The sequence below is a fragment of the Bubalus bubalis genome, chromosome 14 (genome assembly GCF_019923935.1).
Source record: "Bubalus bubalis isolate 160015118507 breed Murrah chromosome 14, NDDB_SH_1, whole genome shotgun sequence".
NCBI classification, from domain to species: domain Eukaryota; kingdom Metazoa; phylum Chordata; class Mammalia; order Artiodactyla; family Bovidae; genus Bubalus; species Bubalus bubalis.
The window spans coordinates 48,486,662-48,509,162 of NC_059170.1; the positions used below are offsets into that span (position 1 = coordinate 48,486,662).

Below are 22,501 nucleotides of genomic sequence, written 5' to 3' on the forward strand. Positions count from 1 at the left end.
TGGCAAAAGTTATGAATAAAGAGAGAAGTGAAAACTTGAGGTCGATAATATACCATATCAAGCTCTTGGGGGATTAGTTCAATAAATCAACACACTTCTTTTTTTATTATGATTAAATACACCTAACCCAAAATGTACCCTCTTAGCCATTTTTAAGTGCATAATTGTGTTATTAAATATATTTACTTTATTGTGCAACATTACCACCATCCATCTCTAGGACTCCTTTCATCTTGAAAAAATTGAAACTCTTTACCAACTAGGCAGTAATTCCTTCACTCCTTCATTCCTCCACCCCTGGAGACCACCATTCCACTTTCCTGTTTTGATGAATTTTATGATTCCATAAGTGGAATCACATGGCATTTTTTTCTTTTTGTAATTGGCGCGTTTCACTTAGTGTAATGCCCTTAAGTTTCATCCATGTTGTAGCATGGTTCAGTGATCGCTTCCTTTTGAAGACGGAACAGTATTCCATTGTGTGTATATGCCACATTTTGTTTAGCCATTCATATGTCAATGGATGTTTGTGTTGCTTCCACCTTTCAGCTATTGTGAGTAATGCCGCTATGTACAAGGGAGTACAAATATTTCTTCAAGTTTCTGCTTTCAAATCTTTGGGGTATATACCCAGAAATGGATCAGATGGTAATTCTATTTTTAATTTTAGAGGAACCACTATTCCGTTTTTCATTGCAGCTGCAGCATTTTACATTCCTTCCAATAGTGCACAAGGATTCCAGTTTCTTTGCATACCCACCAACACAGTGTTTTCTGTGTTTTTATATATATATTTACCATTCTAATGAGTGTGAGGGGTTCTCTCTTTGTGATTTTAATTTTCATTTAGGCAATGATGAGTGATGAGCGTATTTTCAGGTACTTATTGGCCATTAGTATATCTTCTTTGGAGAAATGTCTCCAAGTTCTTTGCTCATTTAAAAAATTTTTTATTTTATTTTAATTGGAGGATAATTACTTCCCAATATTGTGATGGCCTCTGCCATACATAAACACGAATCAGCCATAAGCATACATAGGTCCCCTCCTTCTTGAACCTCCCTCCCCATTCCACCCACAGGTGGTCACAAAGCACAGGCTTTGGATTCCCTGTGTTATAGACTGTATTCCCACCGGCCATCCTTCTTACATATGGTAATGTATATATTTCAATGTATATGCCACTCTCTCAAGTCATCCCACCCTCTCCTTCCCTCACTGTGTCCAAAAGTTTGTCCTTTATGTCTGCATCTCTTTTGCTTCCCTGTGAATAGGATCATCAGTACCATCTTTCTAGATTCCTTATATATGCATTAATATACGATATTTGTCCATCTTTCTGAGTTATTTTACTCTGTATAATAGGCTCTAGGTTCATCTACCTCATTCTGACTCACATCTGTTCTTTTTTATAGCTGAGTAATATTCCATGGTGTAGATATACCACAACTTCTTTATCCATTCGTATGTCGATGAATATTTAAGTTACTTGTGTTTCCTGGCTATCATAAATAGTCCTTTGCTCATTTTTAAATCAAGTTATTTGTTTTGCTATTGTTGAGTTGTAGGAGTTCTTTATATATTCTGGATATTCATCTCTTATCGTATAAATTATTTACAAATATTGTCTCCTACATTGTGGGTTATGTTTTCCCTGCATTGATTGTGTCCTTTGATGCACGGAAGTTTTTACTTGTGAAGTAGTCAATTTATCTCTTCTTTTTCCTTTGCTGCCTGTGCTTTCGGTGTCATGTCAAAGAAATTATTGCTAAATCCAATTCCATGAAGATTTTTCACTATAGTTTTGTCTAAGAATTTGGTAAAATTAATGCCAAAAATAGATATATTGTGTAGTTATAGAACCCTTAAAGAATTTGGTAGTTTGAGCTCTTACACTTTATCTAATTTTTGTATGCGATATAAGGTAAGGGGCTTCCTTGTTGGTTCAGATGGTAAAGAATCTGCCTGCAATGCTGGAAACCCAGGTTCAACCCCTGGGTCTGAAAGATCCCCTGGTGAAGGGAATGGCTACCCTACCCCAGTAGTCTTGCCTGGGGGATTCCACGGACAGAGGAGACTGGTGGGCTACAGTCCATGAGGTTGCAAAGAGTTGGACACAACTGAGCAACTAACACTTTCACTTCACTTTCATAAGGTAAAGGTCTAACTTCATTCTTTGCATGTAGATACTCAGTTTCCCAGTATTTGTTGAAAAGACTCTCCTTTCCCCATGATCTTGACATCTATGTCAACAATAATTTGACCATGTGTATAAAGGTTTATTTCTGGGCTCTCTATTTCATCCCACTGGTCTATAGGTCTGTCTGTAAGCCAGGATCATAGTTCTGCTTACTGCAGCTTTGCAGTAAGTTTTGAAATCAGGAAGTGTGAGGCCTCCAAGCTTACTCTTCTTTTTTAAGATTGCTTTGGCTCCTTGGGGATTCACCAAACTCTCTCTTGAAATTTCATTTAAACTTTAGGATAGATTTTTCTATTTCTTAAAAAAGCATCATTGGGGTTTTGATAGGGATTACACTGAGTAGGTAGGTCAATTTGGGTACCACTGATATCTTAACAGTCTTTAATCTTCTGATTCATGAATATGGATTGTGTTTCTATTTACCAACATCTTTAATTTCTTTCAGCAATGTTTTGTGGTTTTCAATACGTAAATAGCTTTCCTCCTTAAGTTTATAGCTAAATATTTTATTCTTTTCTTTTCATTTTGTTTGTTTTAATTTTTTTGATGTGGACCATTTTTAAAGTCTTTATTGAATTTGCTACAATACTGCTTCTATTTTATGTTTTTGGTTTTTTGGGCCACGAGGCATGTGGGATCTTAGCTCCACAACCAGGGATCAAACCTGTGCCCCCTACACTGGAATGAGAGGTCTTAACCACTTAATGCTAGGGAATTCCCATCAGTTTGTTATTGTTAGTTGATAGATTAACTTCCTTTTTTAAGCATAATGACTTCAACATATGCCAAGTAACTCATTCATTTATCAATTATTTCTTGAGTACAAAAAAATTAATGCCAAAAATAGATATATTATATAGTCATAGAACCCTTAAAGAAAATTAACCAATAATTGAATATCATCTCACAAAGAAAATTCACGCCCCAAAGGTTTAGAAGCAAGTTTTACCAATTATTCAAGGATTCAAACATTTGAATATACTAATTCTTTAAGAGAATATAAAATCAGAAAATGTCCCCAAGGAATCCAATGAGATTATTATAACCTCCTCATCATTGAATCAGAGTATGAGAAAGAAAATATTAATCCTGAACACAGTCACAGAAATTTTATACAAAATATGTATAAAATGAATCCAAGAACATACTCTTAAAAAAAATGATCACTGAATTCATGCCAGGAATGCAAGCAGATGGCTTAACATAGAAAGTCACATATTTTATCATTAAATACATTGAAGGAGAAAATTTTATCTATCTCATAGAAGGGATAGTAAAAGCATATGATAAAATTCACCAACAATTCATTTTTAAAAACTCATTATATTTGTCAAGATCCAAGCACACTCTAATGGGATATTTGAAAAGCATTTAATGATTTACAACAGCAAAGGCATAAAATGAAGGGAAAACAGTTGAGATAGTACGTGTCTTAGATTGAGTTCCCTTAACAGCAAGACCTAAAACTGAATTCAGATGCAAGTATTGAGAGTGTTTGGGGCGGGGAGGGGGGGGGGCGGTGGGGGGTGGGGGGTGGGGTGGGGGGGGTGGGGGGGGTGGGAAGGGAAGTGAGGGAAGCAGGATGTGGCAGGAAAAGAAACTAGCAAGAATGTGTTCTACAGGAAGTCTACCTGGAGTCTAATCCCATAGGAAGTTCTGGAGCATCTGTTGTACCAGTGTTGGTCCTGCCTTTAGGAAGCCTTGGGTGTCAGCCTTAATTTTACTAGGCATGTTAATTCTCATCGTACATCCGGGAATTCAGGAAATTGCCACTGGGTGAGTCTGTGCCTTAGTAGACCCACTATGAGATGGACCTGCTAAGACCACATTTACCACCTAATCTCCACCTGCCCCTACTCAGGAGGGAAGGTATCAGGTCAGCTTGCCCTCATCCAATAGTCCTCAAAAGGTGTGGCTCCACAACTTTCTTCAGTATATGGTACCCAAGTAAACCTTTGGGAGAAAGACTAGGAAAATCACCTCTTTCCACAACTGCCATGATATTTTGGGGTCCTTTATGGCAAGCCAGCCTCTCTTTCAATCGAGTTTTAGATCTAAAAGCTATTCAGAAAAAGAGCAAGGTCCCTACCTTGCCATTGTGGTGACTGACCTCAGCCTTATGCTCACCTGTTTTTGAGGTTCTTAGATTTTAGACATTGACTAAGACCCTCCAAGTCTGCCCATCTCTCTTGTCTGAGGATCAATACACTCTAGTAAACATGTCTATGTACCTCTATGCTGCTGCTGCTGCTGCTAAGTCGCTTCAGTCGTGTCCGACTCTGTGCGACCCCATAGATGGCAGCCCACCGGGCTCCCCTGTCCCTGGGATTTTCCAGCCAAGAACACTGGAGTGGGTTGCCATTTCCTTCTCCGATGCATGAAAGTAAAAAGTGAAAGTGAAGTCGCTCAGTTGTGTCCGACTCTTCGCGACCCCATGGACTGCAGCCCACCAGGCTCCTCCGTCCATGGGATTTTCCAGGCAAGAGTGCTATTCAAACTCTGTGGCCCACTCTGGTCATTACACCCACCTGGTTTCTGAGATGGTGTTCAATGCTTCCACCTGGCATCACCTTGACTACTAGGGATCCCAATTCTGGAACAATGCCTGTGTCCATTATCCCTGATGTACAGAAGACAACCTCTACTGAGCTCCCAGAAATGTCAGTGCTTCCGTAGCCAGCAAGTCTCTTATCATCTTAGTAAATAGATGTCCTTTAGGATCTCCTAAATGTTAGCAGTGTCAGCTGGTGAGTTCTCCATCTTAAATAGCAAATCATTGCAGCAGGCCCACCTCTCAGGGCCTTTTGATCCCTTCTTCCACAGTTGCCATGGCAGTTTCAGCATCTCTGCTTCATTGACCATGGCCCATCACTTTCTCTGAGCAAAGCAAGTCAGCCAACTCCTCGTTCTTGGGCTCTTGCCAGGTTGGGCCCTCCTAATTAACTGGAGTCTCTCCATATTGACAAATACCCTCTTTATCCAAACATACATGGATTCAGCTTGATCCTGAACCATCAAGAGTTACTCTCAGATGTAGATTTCCTGTTCCTTCCAGGACTAAGTAGCCAGGGCCTGGAGTGATTTGAGGGCACAAATTCCTTCCCATGCCTTAGCATGTGCCAGCCTGGGATTTAACCTTGGATGCATCTGGTGGTCTGGAGGGGAGGGAAGAGCAGGTGCCATAGAAAGACAGGCATTAACCTGACCACACCAGCCTCCACCTCATTTAAAGCTTCTGCATGGTCCTCAGGAAGGGAGCGAGTGCTATTTTTTATAAAAGAGAAAGAGCCCTTTTTTCTTAATGGGGGAAGGGGTGGGCCACTTCCCAGGCTAGCATTAACGTGACCACACCAGCCTCCACCTCATTTAAAGCTTCTGCATGGTCCTCAGGAAGGGAGCGAGTGCTATTTTTTATAAAAGAGAAAGAGCCCTTTTTTCTTAATGGGGGAAGGGGTGGGCCACTTCCCAGGCTACAGAAGGCTAGGGGATTTTGCATATCTACTGCTGCTGCTGCTAAGTTGCTTCAGTAGTGTCTGACTCTGTGCTACCCCATAGGCGGCAGCCCACCAGGCTTCCCTGTCCCTGGGATTCTCCAGGCAATAACACTGGAGTGGGTTGCCATTTCCTTCTCCAATGCATGAAAGTGAAAAGTGAAAGTGAAGTCGCTCAGTCATGTCCGACTCTAGCCATCCCATGGACTGCAGCCTACCAGGCTCCTCTGTCCATGGGATTTTCCAGCCAAAAGTACTGGAGTGGGGTGCCATTGCCTTCTCCGTTTTGCATATCAGTGGCTTATAAATACAAATACCCAGATTGCCCCAACCCAAGCTTTAAGGTTCTACTTCTTTACTATCAGAGTCCTGACTTTGGCAGGAGACTTGCCAGGGCTAAGAATTCGACCTTCCATAAAGCTCTGCTAATCAACTGATCAGTCCCTGAGGCCGGAACTCAGCTCAATCTGCCCTCTAACTTAAGGAGAAACTAGGATTTGTTTAGGGGCTTCCCAGGTGGTGCCAGTGGTAAAGAACTGGCCTGCCAATGCAGGAGACATAAGAGACGTGGGTTCAATCCCTGGGTTGGCAAGATTCCCTGGAGAAGGGAATGACAACCCACTCTAGTATGCTTGAATGGAGAATCCCATGGACAGAGGAGCCGGGCAGGCCACAGTCCATAGGATGACAGTCAGACATGACCGAAACAACTTAACACGCATGCAGGATTTGTTTAATGCTGCTGAGGAAACCCTGTCTTCCACACTTTGCTTTGAATTGATGACTGATAACCCCAAGCCTAACATTTTCTTCCTTCAAAGCATCAGTGCAAGCCCCTGATTCCGTAGCTCTTTGATGACTAAGGTATAACTTTCAAACAGATGAGATACTATACAAGCCAATGCATCTATTTCCACTTACATTTCAACCCAGGGTAAGAGAAGTAAAAATCTGTGCAGCTGCACTGGTGCACACCAGGGATCAGAAATACTGCATCTTCCACCAGGGACACTGCAGAGAAATGTGTATGAAATGGACTATTCATTAAAAAGGGCTACTAATCAAAAGGGGGTAGTTATGTATTATGAGGAGGAAAAAATGAGAAAATGGATTCCTACTGTATACCATACCCAAAATGAATTACAGGTTAGATTATAAACCTAAATGTCAGAGGAAAAGCAGTGAGCTTTAAAAAATATTCTTACAACCTCAGAGTACAGGAGGATTTTTAAACTACATACACACATATGCAATTGAGGCCCAGAGAATCTCTTTCACATGTGCACTAAAGGACATGAAAAGAATGTTCCTGGTATTATTGTTGAAAAAGCAAGAAAGTGAGAAACAACCCAATTGTTTATTGATGGGAGAATGGATCAATCATGGTATTTTCTTACAACGGAATATTATACATCACCAGATTCATAATGAAATCAATGACCTACAGCCACAAACACCAATATGAATGAATCTTCAACTTTCTGAAAGCAAGTTGCTGCTGAATACAAACAGTGCAACATTGTTTCCAGTTGGCTCTAGTGGAAGGAAGGATGTGTGATCAGAGAGCAACCCCCAGGATGGTTAATAATCTCAACCGCATTAGAACATGTGTATTTGATTCTTTTCTACATATTTAACAGGTCATAATTTTTAATAAAAAACTAAAATTTATTTGACTGTATCCTTTGCCTCAAGCTGTTTGCAATCTAGGGAGGGAAGTGAGACATATTTTTTTTTAAGTAAACTGAGACAAAATGATTAAGAAAACTGCATCGTGGAGGGGTGGGAGGGGAAGGAATAGAACTAATCATAACTGGGAAGATCAGGAAAGGTTGGTGACATTTGAGATGAGCCTTGTGAAGATTTTTAAGGAGATGAGAGAAAGAGAAGAAAGTTACAATCCAGGGTAGATTAGAAGAGTTTGCAGAGGATGCTGGGAAATGAGGGCCATGCTGCGTGATCCCACCCCTTAGGAATTCCTACAGTTCCGCACCTTTAGAACAGTCTCCACTGTAACTGGGGGCTACTCATCTGCTCCAGTGAAATAGAAAGAGCTCAGCTAAAGAGCGCTTTGAGCTGTAGCTTTGCCGTGCTCCCACTCTGTGATCTGGGATGGCGCCTTCTCCCGCTGTGTAAAATGGAGATGCCACAGTTACCACATGGTTATTTAAGGTATGAAAAATGTGAGTCAACCGTGGAGAACGGTATGGAGCTTCCTCAAAAACTAAAAATAGGGCTACCATCTGATCTTGCAATCCCACTCCTGGGCATATATCTGGGAAAGATGAAAAGCATAACTCAAAAAGATACACGCCCTCCAGTCCTCATTGCAGCCACTGTTTACAATAGCCAGGACAGGGAAGCATCCTGGGTGTCCATCAACAGATGAATGGATCAAGAAGATGTGGTGTATATGTATATATACCCTGGAAAACTACTCAAGCATACAAAAGAATGAAATCATGCCATCTGCAACCACATGGATGGACCTAGAGATTACCATACTAAGTGAAGTAAGTCAGAAAGAGAAAGACAAATACCATATGATATCACATATGTGGAATCAAAAACATGACGCAAATGAATCTATATATTGTAGAAAACATAAACAGATGCACAGATACAAAAAACAAATTTATGGCTACCAAAGGGGAAAGAGGGGTGGCCGCTGCTGCTGCTGCTGCTGAGTCATTTCAGTTGTGTCTGGCTCTGTGTGACCCCAGACACAGGAGCCCACCAGGCTACCCCGTCCCTGGGATTCTCCAGGCAAGAACATTGGAGTGGGTTACCGTTTCCTTTTCCAATACATAAAAGTGAAAATGAAAGTGAAGGGGGGTGGAGGGAGGGATAAATCAGGAGACTGAGAGTATCATATACACACTACCATGCATAAAACAGAAAAATAACCAAGAACCTACTGTATAGCACAGGGAAAACTATACTCTATATTATGTAATAACCTATAGGGAAAAAGTATTTGAAAAGGAATATACATGTTCACGTGTATATATGTGAATATGTATATATATGTTATACATGTTCAGTTATACACACACACACATATGTATATGTAATGGGATGGCTGTGTTATACACTTGAAACAATACTGTGAATCAACTATACTTCAATTAAAAACAATTATTTTCTAAATGTGGGCAAATATTGGCTCGTCTATTCTCAGGACACAGTTATGTCAATGGCTTGATTTTTATCTTTGGCTTGATTTGTATCTAAATTCTATGTAGAGTGGACATTGCTTCCTTGGGCTCAGAGAGAAGCGGACTCAAGACCAGACTGGCCCTCACATGGAAAGCTTGAGGAAGGTGGTCCCACCCCCACCCCATCCTGAGGCTCAGGCTCCAGACTGAAAAGCGGGAGGAAAACTGACTTGGGGATCTTCTCAGCTGTCCTCCAGGGCAGCAGCTGCCTGCACACCAAGCAAGGAAAGCTTCTGACCTCGCTTTTGGCCTCCATGGAAGAGGAGGTCCTGACCCATTCATGTCTGATCAATGGGTCAAGATCAAGGGCAGTGGCCTGTCCTGGTCTATGGCCCTGTGAAGTCAGAGGCCCAGTGACATAGCTGGTCCACCGTCAGGACAGTCTAAACAGCCGAGGTTACATGAACTCCCTGTTCACCAGGCGTTTCTCTCCTGTAAGTAAACAAGTCAGCTTATGGTTTCAGCTGATTTTTTAACCCTAAAATGAATGTCACCAAAGAGCTTAGTGTACTTCTAGGAAACGTCCCCTTTTAAGTTCCTAGCTTGGGTGACATCAGATAGAAGCTTCCAAATGGAAAATAGGCTTCTCCGGAGGAAAGTTGTGACCTTTAAAGAAGGTGTGAAATAGCCTCTCCTCATTTCAGCCAGGCCTTTGGGTTCCAACCTTGATAACCAATGCCCAGAACAGTTAGATGTGAAACTCTGATTTGCTGTATGAGTCAGCCGAAGCTGGCCTAGGACAGGGAAATACCCGGTCCACTGGACAAAACCTCACTGTGGCCCAGGAGCCGGGCTGAGTCAGCCCACAGCTACTCTTGAGAATCTCCAGCCTAATATTTTTTCCCACTTGGCTCAAGTACCTGAAGGGCTTTTCCTTTGTTTAAAAACGAAAAAAGAAAAAAAAAAAGTGCTAACATACCAAATGGTATTTCAGAAGCTGGTCTCCAAACTGTTAAATCCTGAATCCTTTGAAGTAAACTTCTTTGTTTGTTTGTTTTCACTTTTTATTATGAGACATTTCAAAATTATTTAGTAAGAATTGCCAGGTACTGATCACTCAGCTTCAGCAGCTCTGAATTCATGGACTATCTCACTTCATCTCTACCCTCCCTTACTTCCCCCACCCCATCCCCTGGGTTATTTCAAAGTAAATCCCATATGTCATATCATCTCATCAGTAAATTCAATGGGGGTTTTTTAACTCTTGTTTCAGAAGTTAAACAAGCTATGACCAAGCAAGTGGACTCTGTCAACAGTAAGAACCCATCTGTTACTACTCACCACTTACGGACAGCGACTTGTCCTAGGTAATGGGGTTGGTGAGTCACAGAGCCAGGGATAAACACAGGCTGTCCAGCTCAGCAGAAGATAAACGATTGAAACTTGGAGCCCTGGTCAAACTGTAAGTGACTCTCTAATAAGAAATACTGAATGGGGTAGGTTACTGCAGGCTTGCATAATAGGTTTAATCAGTAATTTTTCAAGCATCTGCTATGTTCAGAATAAACACTTCTCCATAAGGAGCGTTTTGCAATGTGCAAAGTCCTTTGAACATCCTGGTAATCCTCCTAGAGTTACCGTTGTGCATGCTCTAGGAAGGAACAAGCGAAAGCTCTGAACAGCCAACCAAATCTCCCAGACATTCACTGGTAAGAGGCCAGTTCTTCCAATATGCAGCTGAGATGTTGCTATCAGCAAACATGCCAAGAAAAGCAAAAAGCATTAAACAAATATAAGTCTCCCTCTCTACCAAAAAACAGGCAAGCACACAAAGAGTGAGCCATTTTTACTGAAGGAAAGTAAATAGGGTGTCAGCTCCTGGACTACAAATTACCTATGATAACTAAAAGGCTGCCTATCGCATGGATGACTGGACCTGCAATCTATGCTGTCGTTAAGTCTGAAAAGGTGAAATATGCCCCCAGAGAAGAGGAGATCTCTTATAGGAAATTCTGAATTACTATTAATAGAAGCCTCTGTGTCCAGCTCAGTCAACCTCCCTGACCCACCCTAGGGCCATCTGGCCTAGCCTATCCCCCAGAAGGAAAGGGTATTTTCGAATGTCAGACACAACCCAGAGCCACACAAAGAAAGTCCATCAGAAGTTCAGCCTCAAGAAGGGGGGGTGGGAATGCAATAGATAAAGGAATTTCAAGAAGTCATAGGGGAAAAAAACTACAAGCGCTGAAATTACATTTCTTGTAATTTCAGGGAAAACATTCACTGTCATCATTCGGTCAATCGCGTCCACAATTCTGCTCGTACGCAGGGAAGGAGAGGAGGCTGGCAAATTTCCTGCTGTCTTCACTCCTTCTGGGAACTCTTACAAAACCACCCGTCCAGGCTTTTTTTTTTTTTTTATGGCAGTAGAGTTGATTTACAGTGTTGTGTTAATTTCTGCTGTACAGCAAAGTGATTCAGTTATACATATATATCCTTTTTCATATTCTCTTTCATTGTGGTTTATCACAGGATATTGAATATAGCTCCCTGTGCTATGCTGCAGGACCTTACTGTCCACCCATTCTATATATAATAGTTTGCATCAACTAACCGCAAACTTCCAGCCCAGTCCTCTGCATCTTATGTCTTGAAACCTCTCAACCAAAATATTTATCACTCATTTAATAAAGCGCTCTTCCTATACACTGAATAACAATGCATGTATTAATTATTTCAGTGTACCAAAAGGAAAAAGTGCTTACTTGACTTATTAAGGCATACTTCCTTGAAATACTTTTGCATGAAGTATTTAAAATCTACTTCTAAACAATCAAACATCCATGACAAGCACATTTTCAAGCAATTTAGTGTTTAGTCTGTTCTAGTGAATGATGTCTTTTATTGTAGACTTAACCAAAGAGACCTTTAAGAAGCCATGCTTGGACTTCCATGGTGGTCCAGTCATTAAGACTCCGTGCTTCCAATGCAGGGGGTGAGGGTTCAATCCCTTGTCTGGGAATTAAGATCCTATATGTCATGTGACATAGGCAAAAGGAAAAAAAGAAGCAGCAGCCATGGTTATTTTTAGACACAAGAGCTAAATATTCAGTCAACTTTCTGAATATCTTTGTCAAATCATGATTTTTAATACTTCTTCGACTTCACTTTTTCTCAGATAGAAGCCACTGCTTACTTGGAGAAATTGTTTAAACTACAGTAAAATCACCAATTCTGAGGTGGCAGATCCCAATTCCAAGTAAAATGACCAATTCCAAGGAGGCAGTTTCTCCTCTGCGAAGGGACTAAGATGTGTGTCTTCTATTCCAGGGGCCCAGGAGGAAATGGTGTGGGAGGGGAAGGCATCATGGGAACGTCTTTGAATGCTAAAGATCCTTGTTACCGAGAGACACAACATTGCTTGCGTCACTGATCTTAGCTTCCAGTCTTCAGAGGGTCATTCCCCACTGATTTCCTTAAAATGGAAGGTCAAAGCCATCCCAACCTCAACCCCTTTGCCCTCAAAAAACTAACAATCTAGATTCAGTTCTGCGGTTGTTGTTATTCTAAAGAATCTGACCAGACATTTTTTTCTCACTGGAGCTTTGTAAACACTCACTCACCACCCTCCTCCGATGCTCCTGAGCTGTGAACCAGGTTAGGATCTCATGTCTGGTGGGTTTCTTAAGGGCCAATAAGCAGTTAATGGGGGTTTGGAGTTTAGATTCTATCCTGAAGTTTAGACGATGCTGACCATGAATTTATTTTTTTTTAAATACACCCTTCAGCAACGGTCTAGCTCGTGTCTGTTTGGAAGAGCAGAGCTCTATTAACTAAACGAAAACATTTATTCCAGATGTGTCTCTGCTCTGAAGGAACCAGAATCAGTTTTCCAACCACATCTCCTTAAATTCCCAAACGAGGACATGAAGAAGTGATTCAGCGAGGGGACACTGTCTGGGATATTGACCACTAACTGTAAGCGAGGTCGAGCCATATTCCCAACATTTTGTATGCATTACCTCATCGAACCCTCATAACTCTTTGAGGCAGCAAAATTATAATCCCATTGTACAGATAAATAAAACCAATATATGGAGAAGTTAAGTAACTTCCCAAGTCACAGAGAGATTCAAGAGTATCCAGCCGAGACTCAAATTGATCTCGGGTAGCCTTGGCCTGCAGCAGCTTGAAGCAAGCAGAGATTTTGTTCTTGGCCAGAGACTGAGGTTGGGTCATGACCGCGAGAGCGCTGAATCCTAGCCCCTAGACCAAAGGTCAGCAACAAGGCCTTGGCCCTTCAGCTTTGCAGAAAAGAATTCCCACAAGACAGTAAGTAGTGCAACAAGTAAAGTATTTATTAGGAGGAAAAGAGTACAGTACCTGTTGGTAGACACATGGGCAGACTTAGTGGGAGAGTCACGCCCTCATGGGTGTTTGAATCACTTTTAAGGGGCATTTCTTCCAAGTTTCCTTGACCAATGATTTTGATTTGCCTGTTTCAGAGTCTGTATTTTGTATAACTCAGGATCCTCCTATAGCTATGTGTTCATCTCTCAGCCAAGATGGATTCAGGCGAAGAGGCCTATGGGTAGGTTGACATCACTCCCTTTTGACCTCCAACGATACTTTCTGTACATGTGCATTTGGCTAGGTCTCCTGACTTTAAGAATGAGAAATACGTGGTCTCGTCTATCTGGGCAGGGCCCATCCTCCTCTCTAGAGTGTCCTGCTGTTCTCATCTTAGAGAATCAGTCCAGAAGGAATGAATCTCCAGCTGCTTTCCCTTGAGGGGGCCCAGTTACGTCCAGGAGGCTACCTGCTCCTTTTCTTCAGTTAGTGTTATCTGGTACTATCTCCATGCTGGGGCCATGATGCACTCTTGACCCGCATTATCTAACGGCAGCCCTATGAGATAACACCGTAAGTATCCCCATTTTCCATGTGAGATTCTGAGGACTCTCAGTTAAAAACCATGCCCATATGCCCACCACTGTCAGTCAGCTTCGAGCATCCAACCATTAAATATGAGTGAACAGCCAAGGATCAGCAGGCATCAGAAAAAGCCTTGTAGTAAGAAAAACAGAAGTCAAAGCAAACTAAGCAAGAATAAAAATGTATAAAAAGGAAGAAAAGAAAGCTTAAAAAAAAAAAACTTTGTGAATTTCTTCAGAACAAAATAAGAGAAGATATTCTATCCATAAAATAAGAACAATGTTTTAAAAGAAGTTTTCCTGAGACAAATGTTGTGTTTAAACTTAATATATAATAGGAGAAAAAATGTTAATTTCTGAAAGGTTTTGAAGTTAAAATTGAGAAAATGTCCCAGAAATTAAAAAGGAAAAATAAGAGGAAAAAATCATAAGAAATTTATAGGTGCTGATTAAGAGTTGAGGAAAAAAGCTGAGAAAATAAAGAATATAACACTAAGGAAATTATGCATATAAATTTCCCCAAGTCTCAAAATGAGTTTCCAAATTAAGAACCCCAGGATGCCTGAAAAATGTGCTGAGACACATTACCACAGTGTTTCAGAACACTGGAGCTAAGGGTCAAGAACTGGAATGACTTTAAAGTTGTTAAGAGCAATACTAGAAGGTAGGAGAAAACAGAACGAAATGCCTGCAGAGTTTTGAAGGGAAGTTATTTCTTATCTAGATACCTACGCATAGCTGTTTGTTAAGTATGAGAGTTCTTCTGGAAGGAGAAATTTCCTCTGTCCTTCTACGTATCAAACAAAAGTTTAATAACATACACAGGAGAGGGGTTTCTCTGGTGGCTCAGTGGTAAAGAATCTGCCTGCCAATGCAGTAGACATGGGGTTCAATCCATGTGTTGGAAGATCCCTGGAGAAGGAAATGGCAAACCACTCTAGTATTCTTGCCTGTGAAATCCCATGAACAGAGAAGCCTGGAGGTTCATGGGGTCACAAAAGAGTTGGACGTGACTTAACTACCAAACAGCAACAACATACATAGGAGAGACTTGGGAAAACTGAGTAATTCACCAAAATGGCTGAAGCTCTCATCTTAAAGAGCATCTTCAGCTGAAACCAAAAGAGGATGTTGGGGTAGTGGTTTGGGACTTTAAAGGGGAGGGAGCAATCGACATGAGGATGAGAAAACAAATGTTTGGCAGACAAATGTTTGCTGGGTCAGCAGAGACAATGGGACACAGAGTGGACTCCAATTTCTGGGCCCTGCCAAGTTTCCCCCACCACACCTGGCCTGTAATCTTTGCAAACATCTCGGGTAATAGACCTAGTCTGGAAAAAAGCCCTTTATCTAGATTCTTTAGGCAGGTAAGGGGAAAGGGAAAAGTGACTTTCTGTGTCTTTGGGGCCTTGATTGCTTTCAGCTCAAAATAATTTGCATGCCAAGGAGACATTTTGGGGTGGCAAATTTTCCTTCCCTGTAGAATAAAGACATTTTCAGAGATGCAAGCTTGCAAAAACTCATACACTCCTCCTCAGGAAGCTACAGAGAAAGAACTCAGATGAAGAAGTAAACAGCTAAGAAATAAGATGGAAACCATGAGATGGTGAAAGTTCTCAAGGTCTCAGCCTCATTTGGTGGCCCTTTGGAGCAGAAAACCAGGAGCCATTCCAGCCTGTAAAGATGTGGGATAGCTGTTCAGCCCTTCCTTCAGGCGATAACTTGCAGAAGGGAAGCAGTCAGTGACAGCTTCTAGCTGGCAGCTCCCAGACAATGCCTCAGCATGGCAGTGTTAGGGGACCATTGAGCGAAACAGCGCACCTTGGCCAGACATGATGATAACCACTTGTATGAGTTGTCTCACAGCAGGAGGTCCTGATAAGGAAGATGGTGCTGCTGCTGAAAACTAACTGGGAGAATCTGGGAGGGGCCAAAAGGGGGGAGGAGGCACCAGCCCACAATATGTCCTACCAACCTCCCAGAATCCTTCACATGAGATTCCATCTTGGCTGGGAGATGCCAGTGCCACCAAGAAGAACCCTAAGTCAGACCGACTTGGGCCAAACAAGATGATTGGCTAGAGACAACCCAGAAACTAACCCCATCACCATAAACCCTGACACTGTGAGCCACGTGGCAGAGCAGCCCTCCTGGTTTCCCTTAACCTGCTGCTGTCCGCCTGGGTGCCCCTTCACAATAAACTCTTTGTTTTGTCAGCTCATGTGTCTCCTCGATGAATTCACTTCCAAGTGTTAGACAAGAGCCCACTCTCATGCCCTGGAAGGTGTCCCCCTTCCTGCAATTGCAGGGTTCCTACAGCTGGTCTCTTCTGCCCGACATAGCATTCTTCTAAGGAGACTCCGGCTGCCACCCTGAGGTTTCCAGGAGCCACAGTGCAGTCTGAGACTCTTCCTACCACACCGTCCTTCCTTCCTCCTCTCCCTTCCCAGGTGTCAGACCTGCATCCCTGTCTGACGGCTCTCCCTGCCTCCTCCTGCCCCTTTATGTTCCCCTCGCCCAGGCATTTATCCTAATAAATCTCTTTGCCCTTCAAATACCATCTTGGTGTGTGCTTCCTGGAGAACCCAAATTGGCACAAATCCACAACAAATTTAGGTCAGAAGTTTCCTGGAAAAGCTTTTTCAAGAAGAAAAAATATTAGAATACCCAGGATTGATTTTATTGAGCAATATTAACACACGTGGAAGTGAGAGGTGGATAATTAGTGATAAATGCATAGGCAGTTAGCCTCCTGCCTGCCCTCTATAAAGGCAATAGTTAACCCTAGTGAAGAAAAACCTAGTTTACTATGTTGACTGAAAAATGCACAACAATAGAAGTTGAGAACTATGTTTTATTCAGCAGACACATACTGAGGACTTAAGCCCAGAAGGCAGCCTCTCAGATATCTCTGAGGGACTGCTCTGAAGATTTCAGGGAGGAACCAGGACCTATAGGGGGTATTGTAACAAAAATCAGTTAGTCAGAACATCCAAAGATGACTGTTAGTTAAAGAAAAACAGATATCTTAAGTTAATGAATTTACAAGAAAATACACGAGTCTGGGCTCACTGAATTCATTCCTTTGACATGAACCTTAGCTGTCTAGGGCCAGTTTCCTACTTTCTGCATCCTGAATCCCCTCAGGGTGCACACAGTCCAGCAGCTACAGTGGCTGCTGGCTTGCTGGCAGCAACATCCTTTTTCACTGATACAGCAGGCAACATTGTTCATCCACAACCATTTGGCTCAGCTCTAAATAGTATCATAATAATAATGCAAACACCACACAGTGTAACCTAACTGAAATTATAACTCATGTTGGAAGAATAGGGAATTAGAAAGTGTCCAAGGATATCACAAAGGTTTGTTCGGGAGGAGAATTAAATCCTCATCTTTCATATGGAGAAATCAACAGATGACACCTAAACAGGAAAATTAAGTAGTTAATATGTTATTTAGTAAGTAAGTATGTTAGAGGAGAGTGAAGAAGTTGGTTTAAAACTCAACATTCAGAAAAGTAAGATCATGGCATCTGGTCCCATCACTTTATGGCAAATAGATGAGGAAACAGTGGAAACAGTGACAGACTTTATTTTGGGGGGCTCCGAAATCACTGCAGATGGTGACTGCAGCCATGAAATTAGAAGACACATGCTCCTTGGAAGAAAAGTTATGACCAACCTAGACAGCATATTAAAAAGCAGAGACATTACTTTGCCAACAAAGGTCCATCTAGTCAAGGCTATGGTTTTTCCAGTAGTCATGTATGGATGTGAGAGTTGGACTATAAAGAAAGCTGAGCGCCCAAGAATTGATGCTTTTAAACTGTAATGTTGGAGAAGATTCTTGCTAGTCCCTTGGACTGCAAGGAGATCCAACCAGTTAGTCCTAAAGGAAATCAGTCCTGAATATTCATTGGAAGGACTGATGCTGAAGCTGAAACTCCAATACTTTGGCCACCTAATGCAAAGAACTGACTCATTTGCAAAGACCCTGCTGTTGGGAAAGATTAAAGGCGGGAGGAGAAGGGGACGACAGAGGATGAGATGGTTGGATGGCCTCACCGACTCAATGGACATGAGTTTGAGTAAATTCTGGGAGATAGGGAGGAGCCAAGATGGCGGAGGAGTAGGACGGGGAGAACACTTTCTCCCCCACAAATTCATCAAAAGAGCATTTAAACGTCGAGTAAATTCCACAAAACAACTTCTGAATGCCGGCAGAGGACATCAGGCACCCAGAAAAGCAGCCCAACTCTTCGAAAGGAGGTAGGAAAAAATATAAAAGACAAAAAAAGAGACAAAAGAGGGAGGGACGGAGTTCCGTCCCGGGAAGGGAGTCTTAAAAAGAGAGAAGTTTCCAAACACCAGGAAACCCTCTCACTGCCGAATCTGTGCCGAGCTTTGGAAGCACAGAGGGCAACATAAAAGGGAGGGGAAAAAAAATAAACAATTAAAAATCGTGGATTGTGAGCCCTACGGTAACTTCCCCAGCGGAGAAGCAGCGCAGACGCCTGCACACGGCATTAGCAAGCGGGGGCTGGGCAGGGAAGCGCGGCGCAGGCTGTGTCCCTTAGAGTAAGAATCCACCCGAATGTCCTGAGCGCTATCTGAGCGAAATAATTTGGGCTAGCAAACCAGACTGTGGGATATCTACCACGCGAAAAGCCAGCCCTAACCTAAGACACCGCCAGGCCCGCGCACGGAACAAAGGACTGAGCAGAGATAGCCGGCTGCAGACCTTCCCCCTCCGGTGACAGGCAGCCAGAGCTGGAAGGGGGCAATCGCAGCCCCAGAGAGACACTATCTATAAAACTGTAAGCAGGCTTCTTTGCTAACTAAAACTTCTTGGGGGTCTGGACGGTCAACATCTGCCTGAGAAGGTGCGCCGGTTTTACACCCAGATAACCGAGTGGTGGGGAGGCGATAAGTCGCAGCATTGGCGCCCGCCAAACACATCACCTGAGCTGCTCGGATCTGGGAAGAGCACAAAACGCAGGCCCAACCGAGTCTGCTCCTCTGAGGACTACCCGAGTGCCTGAACCTGAGCAGCTTGGACCTGGGAGCTCAGCCCAGGGCCGGCCTCTGATTGTTCCCGGCGGAACAACCTAGAGCCCGAGCAGTGTGGGCACGGAGGCTACACACGCCGTGAGCGGGGGCAGACCCAGTGTGGCTGAGGCACTGCGAGAGCACGCCAGTGTTATCTGTTTGCAGCATCCCTCCCTCCCTCCCCACAGCGCGGCTGAACAAGTGAGCCTAAATTTAAAAAAAAAAAAAAAAAAATAGTGTCCTCAACCATCCCCTTTGAGTCAGGGCGGGAACCAGACACTGAAGAGACCAGCAAACAGAAGAAGCTGTAACAGAGGGAAACGCCTTGGAAGCTACAGGCCATAGATTAAAACCCTGTGGTTACTACGGATTACATAGGAAGGGGCCTATAGATCTTGAGAAATATAAGTCGGACTAAGGAACTGCCAAAAATGAACTGAACCCACAATACTCACAACAAAACCAGAGAAAGACCTAGATATATTTTTACTATTTTTACGATCAATCTTTCTTTATTTTTTTTAATTAAAAAAGAAAAAAAAAATTTTTAAGTCCTCTATTGTCCTTTAATTTTCACTTTTATAACTATTACTTTGCAAAAAAAAAAAAAAAAGACCCTATTTTTTTTTTTTTTCTTCCTCAGCAAACTTCATATATATATTTTATAATTTTTTGACCGTGGTTTTGTTTTTTTTTTTTTTCTTTTTTCTTTTTCTTCTTTTCTTTAACATTGTATTTTGAAATTCCAAACTGTACTCTAGATTTTTAATTTTAGCCTTTTGATATATGCTATCAATTTTGTACCTATAGTTTTTTTTCATAATTTCTGTGACTTTTTTTTTCCTCTGTTTCTTTCTCTTCTTCTTTTATATAACATCATATATCTGCAATTCCAAACTCTACTCAAGATTTTTAATTTATGCTTTTTGGTATTTGATATCAATTTTGTACCTGTATTTTCTTTATAATTTTTGCGACATTGTTTTTGTTGGTTTGTTTGTTTTCTGTCTTTATTTTTCTTCTTCTTCTTTTTTTTTTTTTTTTTTTTAACGTTGTATTTTTGAAATTCCAAACTCTACTCTAGATTTTTAATTTTTGCTTTTTGGTATTAGTTATCAATTTTGTACCTGTAGTTTCTTTATTACTTTCACGACCTTGTTTGTTTTTCTTTGTTCGTTTTTTTCTCTCTTTCTTTTCCTTCTTCTTTTCATTAACATCGCATTTTTGAAATTCCAAACTCTACTCTAGATTTCTAATTTTTGTTTTTATGTATTTGTTACCAATTTTGTACCTTTAAGAACCCAGTCTTCAGGACCCATTTTTCACTAGTGTACGAGATTACTGGCTTGACTGCTCTCTCTCCCTTTGGACTCTCCATTTTCTCCACCAGGTCACCTGTATCTCCTCCCTAACCCCTCTCTACTCTACCCAACTCTGTGAATTTCTGTGTGTTCCAGACGGTGGAGAACACTTAAGGAACTGATTACTGGCTGGATCTGTCTCCCTCCTTTTCATTTCCCCCTTTTATCCTTCTGGCCACCTCTGTCTCCTGCCTCCTTCTTCTCTTCCCTGTATAACTCCGTGAACATCTCTGAGTGGTCCAGTTGTGGAGTGCACATAAGGAAGTGACTACTGGATAGCCCACTCTCTCCACTATTGATTCCACCTCATCTCATTTGGGTCACCTCTAACTCCCTCCTCCCACTTCTCTTCTCCATGTAACACTGTGAACCTCTCTGAGTGACCCTCACAGTAGAGAAACTTTTCATCTTTAACGTAGATGTTTTATCAGTGGTGCTGTATAGAAGGAGAAGTTTTGAAACTACTGTAAAATTAAGACCGATAACTGGAAGTAGGAGGCTTAAGTCCAAACCCTGACTCCAGGGAACTCCTGACTCCAAGGAACATTAATTGACAGGAGCTCATCAAACGCCTCCATACCGACACTGAAACCAAGCACCACACAAGGGCCAACAAGTTCCAGGGAAAGACATAACAAGCAAATTCTCCAGCAACAAAGGAACACAGCCCTGAGCTTCAAGATACAGGCTGCCCAAAGTCACCCCAAAACCATAGACATCTCATAACTCATTACTGGACATTTCATTACACCCCAGAGAGAAGAAATACAGTTCCATCCACCAGAACATCAACACAAGCTTCCCTAACCAGGAAACCTTGACAAGCCCCCTGTACAAACCCACACACAGCGAGGAAACGCCACAAGAAAGAGAACTCCACAAACTGCCAGAATACAGAAAGGACACCCCAAACTCAGCAATTTAAACAAGATGAAGAGACAGAGGAATAGCCAGCAGATAAAGGAACAGGATAAATGCCCACCAAACCAAACAAAAGAGGAAGAGATAGGGAATCTACCTGATAAAGAATTCCGAATAATGATAGTGAAATTGATCCAAAATCTTGAAATTAAAATGGAATCACAGATAAATAGCCTGGAGGCAAGGATTGAGAAGATGCAAGAAAGGTTTAACAAGGACTTAGAAGAAATAAAAAAGAGTCAATATATAATGAATAATGCAATAAGTGAAATTAAAAACACTCTGGAGGCAACAAATAGTAGAATAACAGAGGCAGAAGATAGGATTAGTGAATTAGAAGATAGAATGGTAGAAATAAATGAATCAGAGAGGATAAAAGAAAAACGAATTAAAAGAAATGAGGACAATCTCAGAGACCTCCAGGACAATATTAAACGCTACAACGTTCGAATCATAGGGATCCCAGAAGAAGAAGACAAAAAGAAAGACCATGAGAAAATACTTGAGGAGATAATAGTTGAAAACTTCCCTAAAATGGGGAAGGAAATAATCACCCAAGTCCAAGAAACCCAGAGAGTCCCAAACAGGATAAACCCAAGGCGAAACACCCCAAGACACATAGTAATCAAATTAACAAAGATCAAACACAAAGAACAAATATTAAAAGCAGCAAGGGAAAAACAACAAATAACACACAAGGGAATTCCCATAAGGATAACAGCTGATCTTTCAATAGAAACTCTTCAAGCCAGGAGGGAATGGCAAGACATACTTAAAATGATGAAAGAAAATAACCTACAGCCCAGATTATTGTACCCAGCAAGGATCTCATTCAAGTATGAAGGAGAAATCAAAAGCTTTTCAGACAAGCAAAAGCTGAGAGAATTCTGCACCACCAAACCAGCTCTCCAACAAATACTAAAGGATATTCTCTAGACAGGAAACACAAAAATTGTGTATAAATTCGAACCCAAAACAATAAAGTAAATGGCAACGGGGTCATACTTATCAGTAATTACCTTAAACGTAAATGGGTTGAATGCCCCAACCAAAAGACAAAGACTGGCTGAATGGATACAAAAACAAGACCCCTGCATATGTTGTCTACAAGAGACCCACCTCAAAACAGGGGACACATACAGACTGAAAGTGAAGGGCTGGAAAAAGATTTTCCATGCAAATAGGGACCAAAAGAAAGCAGGAGTAGCAATACTCATATCAGATAAAATAGACTTTAAAACAAAGACTGTGAAAAGAGACAAAGATGGTCACTACATAATGATCAAAGGATCAATCCAAGAAGAAGATATAACAATTATAAATATATATGCACCCAACACGGGAGCACCGCAGTATGTAAGACAAATGCTAACAAGTATGAAAGA

General features: G+C 41.7%; 2 long non-coding RNA genes across 4 annotated transcripts in view; one reads left to right on the forward strand and one right to left on the reverse strand.

Annotated features, from left to right (window-relative positions):
• Nucleotides 1-10,318, reverse strand: part of LOC102402031 — a 34,497-nt gene extending 24,179 nt beyond the window's left edge. The window contains exon 1 of one of the 2 annotated variants that reach the window (XR_003103207.3): nt 10,191-10,318. This is a non-coding gene — a long non-coding RNA (uncharacterized LOC102402031). The remainder of the gene's footprint in view (nt 1-10,190) is intronic. The other variant, XR_003103208.3, reaches the window with a different exon arrangement.
• LOC112578823 lies at nt 8,661-14,680 on the forward strand. Of its 2 annotated transcripts, none has more exons than XR_003103216.3 (3): nt 8,661-9,343; nt 10,123-10,311; nt 12,706-14,680. It is a non-coding gene; the product is annotated as an uncharacterized LOC112578823 (long non-coding RNA). The 2 variants fall into 2 exon arrangements; XR_003103218.3 differs by lacking the exon at nt 12,706-14,680 and adding an exon at nt 11,121-12,647.
• Nucleotides 14,681-22,501: the final 7,821 nt, after the last annotated feature.